The sequence below is a fragment of the Emys orbicularis genome, chromosome 3 (assembly GCF_028017835.1).
Source record: "Emys orbicularis isolate rEmyOrb1 chromosome 3, rEmyOrb1.hap1, whole genome shotgun sequence".
Lineage (NCBI taxonomy): Eukaryota > Metazoa > Chordata > Testudines > Emydidae > Emys > Emys orbicularis.
The window spans coordinates 201,292,812-201,306,517 of record NC_088685.1 but is presented as its reverse complement, the minus strand read 5'-3'; positions in this window follow the sequence as shown (position 1 = coordinate 201,306,517).

Below are 13,706 nucleotides of genomic sequence, written 5' to 3'. Positions count from 1 at the left end.
CCCCAGCTTCCCCATCAAGTATATGAGATGCATGAATTTACCTTTTGGTAACCCATTACTGTGTGTCCAATTAATTTGTCCCTCCTGCAGTGCCTATACGGGAGTGTCCCTAGAGATATTTGTTCAGCCTGATAAACTTCCCTGGACTCCAGTCTTCTGTCTAAGATACATACATAATCAAGAACCACTTGTTCTAGCCATTTCTTCCATCACCCAAAGGCTGATGCAGGTTCTTTCCAGTGTCCCCTACTGCAAAATACTAATGCTACTATAAGATATAACCATGCTGCAGACATTTCAAGATAGTGAGGGTTTTATTCCGTTACTCAATCAGGCATCGGAAGCCAAATTACAAAAGTCAGAAGGATATACTCCATCACAGACGGGATGGCACTATGTGCTACATCACTCCAGGATCACTACAAGGTGATACCCTAGATAAACAGGATCAGGAATCTGATATGTGAATGAGGTAGAATCATCACTGGTGAAGAACACCATCACACTTCAATGTTTGTACCAAGGAACAGAGCCGTCCTTAGCCATTCTGAGGCCCTACGCAGCCCCCCTGTGGGGGGGAAGGGGGCAGGCCTCCACGGGGGGAGGGGGCTTAGGGGGCAGGGGAAACTGCCCCACAGCACTCACCAGTGGTGCGGCTGGGGCTGGGTTTCTGCATTTACCGCTGCCGGTGAGTGCAGGCCTGACCCCTGCTGCAGTCCTCAGGAGAGTGGGGGTGGAGCAGAGGCTTTGGGGAAGGGGTGGAGTGGGGGCAGGGCTGGGTAGGAGCAGGGGTGAGAAGAGGTGGGGCTAGAGCGTACTTTGCATATGGGTAGGGATGGCCCTGTCAAGGAACGACCTACTTTTGGTTGCCCCGAGATATAAACAACTGACTCCTATGTATATTATGTATTAGAACAGGGGTGGGCAATATTTTTCACAGGGGGGGTCACTCCATGAATTTTGATCAGTTGTCATGGGCCACACATTTCTACTATATTAATGGGGGGGGGGGGCGAAGTCTGGGAGGGAGTTTGAGTGCAGGAAGGAGCTCCAGGCTGGTGCAGAGTGGCGGGGTGCGGGACAGGGAGAGCGGTGTAGGCTCTGAAAGGGAGTTTGGTGCAGGAGGGGGCTCCAGACTGGGGTAGGGGATTGGGGTGTAGGAGGGGGTTCTGACCTGGGGCAGAGGGTTGGGGTGCGGGAGGGGGTGCGAGGTACAGGTTCTGGCCTGGAGGCACTTACCACAGGTGGCTCCCGGCCAGCGGCGCAGCAGGGCACTCAGGCAGGCTGCCTGCATGCCGTGGCCCCACGCCGCTCCCGGAAGCGTCTGGCTGCTGGCATCGTGGCACATCTCTGCACACCCCTTGTGGGGAGGAGGGCAGGGGTCTCCGTGCACTGCCCGCCCCTGCAAACACCGCCCCCGCAGCTCCCATTGGCCGGTTTCCGGCCAATAGAAGCTGTGAGGACAGTGCTGGGGGCGGGGGCAGCACGCAGAGACCCGCTGCCACCCCCTGCAAGGGACACACAGAGACATGCCAGCAGCAGCCTGATGCTTCCGGAAGTGCCGTGGGGCCACGGCAGGCAGGCAGCCTGCCTGAGTGCCCCGCTGCACCATGGGACTTTTAGTGGCCCGGAGATTGTGAGGAAGCAGCCAAAGAGCCTGGCGGGCTGGACAGAAATTTTAGATGGGCTGGATCCGGCCCGCGGGCCGTATTTTGCCCACCCCCATATTAGAAACACCATTGGGTATTTGGCATCATCCATTTGATAATACCGCTGCTGTTCAGGCTGCACAGTGCTGTTTGTGATCCTCAACCTCTCTGCATATATCCAAATATCCGTAACAATCACGAATATAATGTATGGTCCATATTCTTTAGCAAATTGAGGATACCAAAGTCAATAACAGGAAAAGCCACTCTTCATTTGTACTATCAGTCCAGAAGGGAAAAGCATAGTACACCTCTGCATCGTGAATCTCTTCATACTAGACAAACACTGCATAAAAGGACAGTCACAAAGGAAAGGATTTGTGATGAAGTTACTCCAACTGCCTGCACAATAGAATCACTGGCACCTACATTATGGATCTCATTTGATCAGACACAATGCTATCCTAAAAGGTGAACATGACAGTGTGTATGTACAATCAATTTGATTAAGACGGAATTTCCAGACAGAAACACTGAACTGCTGTCTCTTAATAGTGACTGAAAAGTTAGCCAGTTTAGAACAGGATTATAATAATAAAATTTACTGATACATCAGAAACAACCTGATTTGTGTCTTCCTGATCCAAACTCGGTGCTAGTTGGGGGTAGAAACAGGCATTCTACTGAAATCTTCATACAGATTATGATTTATTAAATCTTCCCTACAGATACAATATTTTAGATGTGACATTAATGCAGAATTACAGATACCAACAACAAAGAGTAACTATTCTAAGACTCTTTGGCAGGACATTAAATTTTGTGGGTAAATGCCTCTAACAATTTACATACACAGTAGAAAAAAGAAATAGGGATAAAGATTTTAATGTTGAAAATAATCTGAGATAATTAACACTGTTTTTCAAACATTTCTCTTTATTTTTGCAAGTCAAGTTACAGAAAGTAAGCTCCAGATGGCTGGGTTCTGTAATATGTCTAAAGGCATTTGCTGAATTCATTATAGAGAGAAGTAATTTCTCTATAGTTAGGATTGAGGCTGCTTTCCATTGTAAAACTGATTTTGGCCATCCTTCTAAAATCCTCAAAAAGGGTTCATTCCCCTTCAAATTTGGCATGCTCTGTGGTCAACAGATAAATCTTTGTCCAAATATGAGGCAACTTGAACGAGCGATTTATGAGATACTCAGAAAAAAATAAGCATTAATTATGTTTTCAAAAGTCTATGAACAATTTTTGTCACATCTTACTTTAAAAAAATGCTCTATCCTAGAAACTTCAAATTAAGTTTATGGAAAGATCTTGGTGAGATTTAGCGTAAAAGACCAATTTTTGCAGACCAGCATAATTTAAAAATTATTCTGTCAAATTAGAAACACTATGTAATATTCCTATTTGCAATTATGGGCATATTCTGCATGCAGAAGCTCTGCACCTAAGAAGTTATCTAGTCAGAGAGACTCAAGTAGGAAACAAACTTTTATTAATATATTCCATGTTCACAAAGAACTGTACCATAAATAACAACCAGCTTTTCTCTCAAGATCTAACTACCTCTACACATAGAACTGTTACAGATTAGATTTATAAGTGTGTAACCATCTGGTGACCCCCAACAAAATTACATCCCCTTCTACAGAAGTAAAACCAAAAACTTAAATGAGCATAGACCAAATATTTCACATTATTTTATGTATTTTTTTCAAACTTTTAAAAAGACACCTATTACTATTTACCTTCAAGTCACATTATTCAAATAACAAATATTTATGGAGTCGGTCTCTCATGTGGTTTTACAGTATAAGCCACTTAATAAACTGTACAGTATAAACAACTTGTTATACTGTATCATTCGGTTTCTTTGTGGATTCTGCCAATAAAATGTTGGATGTGGTCACAAACATTGTAAACCTGTCTTCTGATCTGGAAATAAAAATCTGCATGCTCACATTTTTCCCTTCCAAGAGGAGGAGGTAAGGCTTTAAAATTCCTGCTGTAATATATTTAACTGGGGGACTTGTTCCGCCTTCAGTTACAGAGGAAAAGCTTGAGATTATGCCTTAACTACAGATTTGTGGAAGGCAAAACTGAAATGAAAGGAACAGCGAATATTTGGACAGATGATTCCAGAATCATCAACAGGTGTATCTACAGTTAAGTAACTTTCCTTTTTTGTCCGAGTGACTGTCCATATGCACATTCCACTCACAGGACCAATGGTAGGTGGGAGCTCAGAGTCTTAAGAAAACAGGGATTGTAACACAACCTTTCCAAATGCAGCTTCTGAGCTGGAGGCTTTAATGATGGTGTAATTCTGTGTCAATATGTGGAGAGATCCCTAGGTGGCTGCTTTACATATTTCCATTAGGGATGTTGATTAATCACAGTTAACTCACGCAAGTAACTCAAAAAAATTAATCGCAATTAAAAAAAGTAATTGTGATTACTCACAGTTTTAATCACACTGTTAAACAATAGAATACCAATTGAAATTTATTAAATATTTTGGATATTTTTCTAAATTTTCAAATATTTGATTTCAATTTACAACACAGAATACAAAGTGTAGTGTGCCCACTTTATATTATTTTTATTACAAATATCTGCACTGTAAAAATGAAAAATGCAATAGTATTTTTCAATTCTATTTTTCAATACTCGTACAAGTACTGTAGTGCTTGTGAAAGTGCAATTTACAAATGTAGATTTTTTTTGCTAGATAACTGCACTCAAAAACAATATAAAACCTTAGCACCTACAAGTCCACTCAGTCCTACTTTTTGTTCAGCCAATCACTAAGACAAACAAGCTTGTTTACATTTATGGGAGATAACGCTGCCTGCTTCTTATTTACAATGTCACCTGAAAATGTGAACAGGTGTTCGCATGGCACTGTTGTAGCTGGCCTTGCTAGGTATTTGCTGGCCTTGCTAGGTATTTACGTGCCAGATATGTTAAACATTCTTATGCCCCTTCATGCTTCGGCTACCATCCCAGAGGAAAATGCTTCCATGCCGATGACACTTGTTAAAAAAATAATGTGTTAATTAAATTTGTGACTGAACTCCTTGGGGGAGAATTGTATGTCTCCTGCTCTGTTTTACCTGCATTCTGCCATATATTTCATGTTATGGCAATCTCGGATGACAACCCAGCACATGTTGTTCAATTTAAGAACACTTTCACTGCAGATTTGACAAAATGCAAAGAAGGTACCCATGTGAGATTTCTAAAGATAGCTACAGCACTTGACCCAAGGTTTAAGAATCTGAAGTGCCTTCCAAAATCTGAGAGGGATGAGGTGTGGAGCATGTTTTCAGAAGTCTTAAAAGAGCAACACTCCAATGTGGAAACTACAGAACCTGAACCTCCAAAAAAGAAAATCAACCTTTTGTTGGTGGCATCTGACTCAGATGATGAAAATGAACGTGCGTCAGTCTACACTGCTTTGGATTGTTATTGAGCAGAGCCCTTTATCAGCATGTATTCTGGAATGGTGGTGAAGCATGAAGGGACATATGAAGCTTCACCGCATCTGGCACGTAACTATCTTGTGATGCCGGCTACAACAGTGCTACGCAAATGCCTGTTCTTTCAGGTGACATTGTAAATAAGAAGCAGGCAGCATTATCTCCTGGAAATGTAAACAAACTTGTTTGTCTGAGCGATTGGCTGAACAAGAAGTAGGACAGAGTGGACTTGTAGGCTCTAAAGTTTTATTATTTTTGAGTGCAGTTTTTTTTGTACATAACTCTACATTTGTAAGTTCAACTTTCATGATAAAGTGATTGCACTACAGTACTTGTATTAGGTGAATTGAAAAATATTATTTCTTTTTTACAGTACAAATATTTGTAATAAAAATAAATATGAAGTGAGCACTTTGTATTCTGTGTTGTAATTGAAATCAATATATTTGAAAATGTAGAAAACATCTGAAAATATTTAAATAAATGGTATTCTTATTATTGTTTAACAGAGCGATTAATCATGATTTTTTTAATTGCACGATTACTTGCGATCAATTTTTTTAATCGCTTGACAGCCTTAATTTCAGCCTTTGCAAATAAAATACCAGAGCACTTCTGACACCTAGGGTCTGGAGCACAGCCTCCACTTTAGAAGCATGTGGCTTAGGGACAAAGCTAGGTAAATGAATCTGCTGGTTCCGATGAAATTCTGTGATGACTTTCAGCACAAATTTAGGATATGTCCTCAATATATCCTCAATATCCTTCCAGATAGAAGATAGTATAAGGAGGGTCTGCCATCAAAGCTTGGATTTCTCCTACCCTCCTTGCGGAGGTGATGTCTATGAAAACATCGTTTTTTAATTGTTAAGTCTAATAAAGAACATATTGCCATTGGCTCGAACGGTGGGCTGCTTAGAGCTGAGAGAACTAAGTTGAGGTCTCAAAGAGAAATTGTTTCTTTAACCAGTGGAAACACTTTGATGAGACCCTTCAAAACCTGACCACAGTTGGGTGAGAAAAACTTTGTTCATCCACTGGTAGGTGGTCTGCAGAAATAGCAGTCAAGTCAACCCTGACTGAGCTAAGCAACAGGTTCTGATGTTTCAAATCAAGTAGGTATTCCAAAATATCAGACACAGAAGTTTCTTGAAATGTCAGACCTTTGAAGACACTAGGAAGAAAAGCCTGGCCCTTCCACCAGATAAGTCTGTCTTATAGAATCGTTCCTATTATGCTATGCAAATATGTTAGTTTATATAATGAAGGCCACATAGGCATAGATGGTAAGGGCCTGGTGACCATTGGGTGCAGAACCAAAGACCGTATTCAGCTTGATGAACATCATAATATCAGTCACAAGAGGAGTCTCTAGATTCCTTCTGTGAGGCTGAATAAATTGGAGGAGACATCCATGATGAATATATATGGGAATGTCCTGATTTTTTGCTCTCATCTGACATGACTGAAGATGATGTGGAGAAGAAGGAGTCCAACACAATTGGCAGGGCAGTCAATAAATGTGTGGATAGTAGAGCTCTCAAGGTACTCAGTACCACTTTGAGAGAGAGAGAGAGAGAGAGACCAGGTGCCAGAAGGGACATGGTATTGTATAACAATGGAGAGTCCACTTCCTGATACTCTATCATCTGCTGGTACTGTAAACGTAACTAGTACTGTATGGTGCCAACGGATGAACAGATAAGCCAGTGTCAACGGCGCCAACACAGCCGGAGCTAGAAGCTGTGGTGCCGAAGCTCTAGAAATGGACAGTATCAACTTAATTGAACAAGAAGTTAAAGGTACCAAGCTCTGAGATACAGAAGGAGCTTTCAGCAGTACTGCACATGAAGATGTCTTAGCGTTTTGTTTTGTTGCCAAAGCCTTGGTACTATGGTGAGGCTAAACTGCATTAGTAGCCATACTGGTACATGAATTGTCAGAGGCAGAGTAGTGTGGGAAAGCCAATGTTTTTGTGTTTTTTAGGAGATCTTTGTCGATCTACCTCTGGAATCTCCTGTGCCCGGTGCATTTCTCAACAACAGTTTCTTGTCGGATCTGTTAGATTTTGAAGCAGGGGAAACTGTTGATTGTGCCTGGGAAGCTAGAGGCACAGCGCTGGCACTATTAGGTGCAGAAAGATCAGATCCAGGGGGCCTTGTGAACCCGGGTCCAAAGCCAGCCTCTAAGTGCAGGACTTGCAAATGGCACATTTTCCAGGGATATGTGATTTCCCCAAACAAAATAAACATTTTAAGTGCCAATCATTAAAGCAAAGCACCGGCACATGAGAGGCAGTACTTAAAACTGGATCTTGAAAAAAAGCCATTCCTGTACAGGGGAGGGGGAGGAGGGAGCTAATTCTGGTAAAACAAACAAACAAACAAACAACTTACTCTAACAAAATGCCAACAGGCTAATAACTATATTTAACTATTCCTTCCCATATACAAGTAAAAAGTTAAGCAACAAACAGCAAGCAGCTCTGTCTCGAAGCCAAGAGGCAGTGAGTGGAACTGAGTGGCAGCTGGCCCAGTCCATCTCTTTATGCCCTTGGTGTGGGGTATAAGGACACTCAGGTCATACTTGGGTGTATGGAGTGCATGTATACCATAAGTGGAATGTGCACAAGGAGAATCACTTGAAGAAGAACTCTATAATCTTGCTCTGGTTATTCATTAATGATGCAACAGACTGCAGGATACCCAATCTCTTAGCTTTTATGCCCTTATCGATACTTATATTTTCAAGTAAATTTAAGTTCTCACTGCAGGTAACAAAACTGAGTATATCTTTATGTAGTACAGTTACTCTGATTTACATTTTGAAATATTCAAATACTTGCCTCGTAGTCTTTCAAAATTTCATTAACTACAAATCAGAGAAGTAACACTGGATTCATTTGCACAGTACACAAGGCCAAACCTATAAGGCCCCTGCCTGTAGAACTTCCACTAAATTAAATGGGAATTTGCATGTGGAGGACTTGAAGGATCACACCCTTAGTTCACATTTTTGCATGATGAGACATGCTACCACAAAGATACATCTAGCTTTCAAAAAAAAAAAAAAAAAAAAAAGTGTTTATATTGAATTACTTTAGCGTGATTGGCAATCCTACCCTCTTACTACCTGCACTAATATTTGTTTGCTATATCAACATCCACTTTTCTAAGTAGTATTGCATCATTAAATATTAATGAATCTAGAAAAAAAAAATCTACATCACAATAGAATATTAATATATAAATATTCTCATCATCTAAAGATTAATGCATCGTTTATTTTACTCCATGAGGCCTGAAAGAGTAAGCTTTTGTTTAACTAACTTACTTCTTAAAAGTAAAATTTAACTTTGTAAATGTTCACTGAAGCTTTTGGGATAATATCTTATGCTTTTTTGTACAACTAATGTAGTGACCCTGTAATTAGCTAATAAAAAATGTATGTCATTTGACCCGCAGTCTACAAAACAAGAACCTCTTACTACTACTTGTATATAAATATAAACAAATATTTTATATTATAACAAATATTTGAAAAAGGCTGAAGTGCCTCAAAGCTTATTAATCTGAAAATATGTATATTATGTATGGTATCATTTTAATGTTGCCTTACTAGACATCCTAATTTATCCTGTCTTTATATTCCCCACATACTAAATGACAGAAGAATTAACTGTAAACAATTGTCAAAATAATAACGTAATTTAATCAGCCAAACTTTTTACAACAATGATAAACGAATTACAAACAAAACTGTTAAGTGCAACAAATATTCATTTTACAGACGTTCTTTACAGTGGGTATGCACAGGACTATGAACTCAGAAAGCGTTAGGAAGTAGATAATGTTTTCACCCCTCACAATCTATTGTGACACTGAAAATGATGGGGTCAACCCAAAGAATTTAGTCTTTAGCCTTGTCAGTGCAAAGAGACTCAAAAAGTAAGTTATAAAAAAAGGCTGCTTTCCCCCCCCCAAAGGTAAAACGTTCCTTAAGAGAAAATGTCACTTGTTAGTTGTTACCAACGTTTTAAACCAAATTAAAGCAAACAGCACCCACTGGTGGGTTTGCTTTGCCCACAAGGGGGTGAAATCAGTGGAATAGATGGATTAAGTGAATTTACTTCCCAGCTGTGCACACCTAGGGGGAATAACATCTGCAAGATAAGGCCTCACTATTGATATAATGGTTTGGGACCACAACTGAATGATGGCTCAACTTTGCATGAGACTGGCTATCGTGAGGACGCAGTCAACCTGACATCTTTTAAGGGGCCTCAAATGGTAACTAGCTCCCAGAAGAAGCTCTAGGGTTATTCAGAGCATGTGAATAGGACCTTAGCAGGCAATCTGGGGTCTTCCAGAGTGACAATAGAGCCCCCAGCAGAGATAGCATAATACCACAATGTGACTGCAATGCCACAATAGGTTTTATTAGGGAAAAAAGTGAAATTAACTTGGCAAAAACTGTCTGGTGTTACAGTTAAACTACTGGTAATTGTTGATAAAGTTGCACCAGCTCTGTTTCACATGGCTGTCTATATTATGCTATGCAAATATGTTAGTTTATATAATGAATCATAGAATCATAGAATATCTGGGTTGAAAGGGACCTCAGGAGGTCATCTAGTCCAACCCCCTTCTCAAAGCAGGACCAATCCCCAACTAAATATAATATACACACAGACTTATATGTATTTATCTAAGGCATCCCATCAATGTAGAATCTACCTACTGCACAATCTTTAATGTATTTATCACCACAGCACCCCTGTGATAGAGCACCATACTGTTTTCCCCACTTTTACAAATGGGAAATGGAGGAACAAAAAGTGTAAGTGACATGCCCAGAGTCACACAGGAAGTCTGTAGCAGAGCCAGTAACTGAACCCAGGTCTCCTGGGTCCTACGCTAATGCCCTAACCACTGGATCACAGTTCTTCTCTGTGCATGCCCATGCATACACACACAGGAATGATTATCCACCTGATAAAAATGCAGATCCATGTAAAAAATGGAGTTTATCACAAACCATGGCCATTCACCTGGATTTCTCTCGCTAAACCCTCTCTGCTGGGACTACTTGCAATATTACACATAGATGCTTTTTTAAAATAAAGAAATTAACTTGCCAGACAACTGCTCCCTTCTCCCAATACAACTGTCTCATCTGTAACAAGCAATATTCACTCCTGTACTAGTCAAAAGTGTAAGATCCAATATCTCCAATTTCGATTATGATATAACTGACATCACAGAGACTTGCTGGGATAATTCACAGGATGGAATGTTGGTATGGAAGGGTAAAGCTTGCTCAGCAAGGAAAGGCAGGGGGGAAAAGGAAGGAGGTACTACCTTGTATATCAAAGATATATATACTGTATCTGCACTGAGGTCAAGATAGAAGTGGAATGCAGGCCTGTTGAAAGTCTTTATGTAAGGATAAAATGGGTAAAAAACCAAGCATAATGTCAAGGTAGGGTCTACTATAGACCACCTAACCAGGAAGAAGAGAGGGATGAGGCTTTTTTTAAAACAACTAATAAAGTCATTCAAAGAACAGGACTTGGGTGGCGATGGGGGACTTCAGCTACGGAGACATCTTTTGGGAAAATAAAACAGCAAGGTACAGATGACCCAGCATGTTCTTGGAATTTACTGGAAACAACTTTGTATTACAGAAGTGGAGAAACTGACATGGGGAGATGCTGTTCTAGATTTGATTCTGACAACTAGGGAGGAACTGGTTGAGAATTTGAAGGTGGAAGGCAGCTTGCGTGATAGTGATAGAGTTCATGATTCTAAGGAATGGTAGGAGGGAAAACAGCAGAATAAAGACTATGGACTTTAAGAAGGCAGATTTAGAAAATTTACAAATACTTAGAAGTAAGAGGAAGACCAAGGACAAAGTATGCCCATCACTCAATGAGGAGGGAAAGACTATAACAGAAAATGCAACAATGGCCAAAGTGTTAAATGCCTTTTTTGTTTCAGTTTTCACAAAAAAGGTTAGCAGTGATTGGATGATCAGCGCAGTGAACATCAGTGTAAATGAAGTTGGATCTAGGCTAAAATAGGGAAAGAACAAGTTAAAAATTATTTAGACAAGTTAGAAATACATCACAGAAAACTTAAGGAACTGACTGAAGAGTATCCTTCCTACAATAACTTTGCGACCTCCCCACAACTCCTTTTTGGGTCAGGACCCCTACAATTACAACACCATGAAATTTCAGAATTAAATAGCTGAAATCATGAAATTTACAATTTTTAAAATCCTATGACCGTGAAATTTATCAAAATGGACCGTGAACTTGGTAGTGCCCTAGTCATAGTGGATCACAAGCTAAATATGAGTCAACAGTGCAACACTGTTGCAAAAAAAAAAAAAAAAAACACCATACACATCATTCAGGATGTATTAGCAGGAATGTTGTAAGCAAGACACAAGAAGTAATTCTTCCACCCTACTCGGCACTGATAAGGACTCAACTGGAGTACTGTGTCCCGTTCTGTATACCACACTTTGAGAAAGTTGTGGACTAATGGGAAACAGTCCAGAAGAGAACAACAAAAATTATTAAAGGTCTAGAAAACATGACTTATGGGGAAAGATAGAAAAAAATGGGTTTGTTTAGTATGGAGAAGAGAAGACTGAGGGGGGACATGTAACTGTCTTCAAGTACATAAAAGATTGTTATAAAGACGAGGGTGATAAAGTTTTCCTTATCGACTGAGGATAGGACAAGAAGTAATGGGTTTAAACTGCAGCAAGGTAGATTTAGGTATACATTACGAAAAACTTCCTAACCATTACGATAGTTAAGCATTGGAACAAATTATCTAGGGAGGATATGGAATCTCCATCACTGGAGATTTTTAAGAACAGGTTAGACCAGGGATCAGCAACTTTTGGCATGCAGCCCGCCAGGGTAAGCTCCCTGGCGGGCCGGGCTGGTTTGTTTACCTGCCTCATCCGCAGGTTCAGCCAATCGCAGCTCCCACTCGCCGCGGTTCGCCACTCCAGGCAAATGGGGGCTGCGGGAAGGGCGGCCAGCACATCCTTCGGCCCACGCTGCTTCCCGCAGCCCCCATTGACCTGGAATGGCGAACCACAGCCAGTGGGAGCTGCGATTGGCCGAACCTGCGGACGCAGCAGGTAAACAAACTGGCCCAGCCTGCCAGGGGGCTTACCCTGGCGGGCCGCGGGCCAAAGATTGCGGATCCCTGGGTTAGACATACATCTGTCAGGGATGGTCTAGATAATACTTCATCCTGCAGAGGACTGGACTAGATGACTTTATCAAAGTCCCTTCTAGTCCTACATTTCTATGATTCTATCGCAATCAATCTGGGCCAGAAACAGCTTTATATCAAGTAAAATAGTAGATTTGTAGCTTTCTAATGGGACATACAGCACTTACTTCCAGCCCTATCAGGTACAGAGAAATTGAACCTTAAAATATTCACATATAAGATATATCTTGGTAATTTTTACAGTTTTCCAAAAAATCATTAGAATTTCTCTTCTCCCATGGAGCCCTGTATAGTGGGGCTCACTCTGTTAAGGAAGACTTATATAGGGCTACACAAAAAATTCCCAATTATTTTTTTAAATTCTCAAAAATTTCTAAAATAGTTATGTTGCAAAATATGTCCTATGCAGAATGCATCAAAGAATGGTACAGTGTAAAGGTTTTACTGGCACTTGTTTGGGATAACCTGCATTGTTCACTAATGGTTTTGCCAATTCAGCCACCCCAGACTCATGCTGATAAATCTTTAAACCACATTTTGCAATTATGTATATTTCTCTAGTGTCTGTACATATTTTTATATTGTTTGTTTTTAAAGTTCTATATTTAGACAGAGTTTTCTTCTTATGAAATGAGCTATAGTGCAGAATGGTGAAAAACTTCTGGGGTGACTTCAAGACCTTACAACTTCTAAATTAGCAATGGAATCATCTAGATAAACCTTCTGGGGTATATTGGAGGTTTTAATGAAAGAGTCAGACTACAAAAGTCTAGAGTAGTAGTACAAAATGATATAGCTTTTAAGTTTAGTTGCACTGTATTAAAAAACAATATTCAAATAAATTATTTTTCCCTGCAGTATACCAAGTTTTTAGAAATAGAATTAAAATTGGGCTTTCATTTTAGTCTGAGTAAACTATAATACTAGACTGTAATACTGTATGTTCTAGTGAGCTCCAAGTGCCCAGGGTGTTGTGAGAGAACATTTTGCTTCAGGCATTTGAAACTTAATGCTACTTTAATATTCTCTGTTGGATATTGTTACAATGGAATTTCAACTATTTCCTACAATTTGAGTTAAAGATTACCTGAATAGTGGTGAGCAGTACAAAATTTCTGAAGCATATATCTAAGGCTGACATAGTGGCTTAATGTCCTGTTGTTTCTTGCTTTAGCAAAATTAATTTCTGCAGTCTTCTACAGTGAATTCAAGCACCACCTGGAGATTTAAATTCATTGTTAACTGCAGTGTATTTCCAGCTCTCTTGACTGCTATGCTGAGGCTGGCCCATGTGTACCAGACAGATA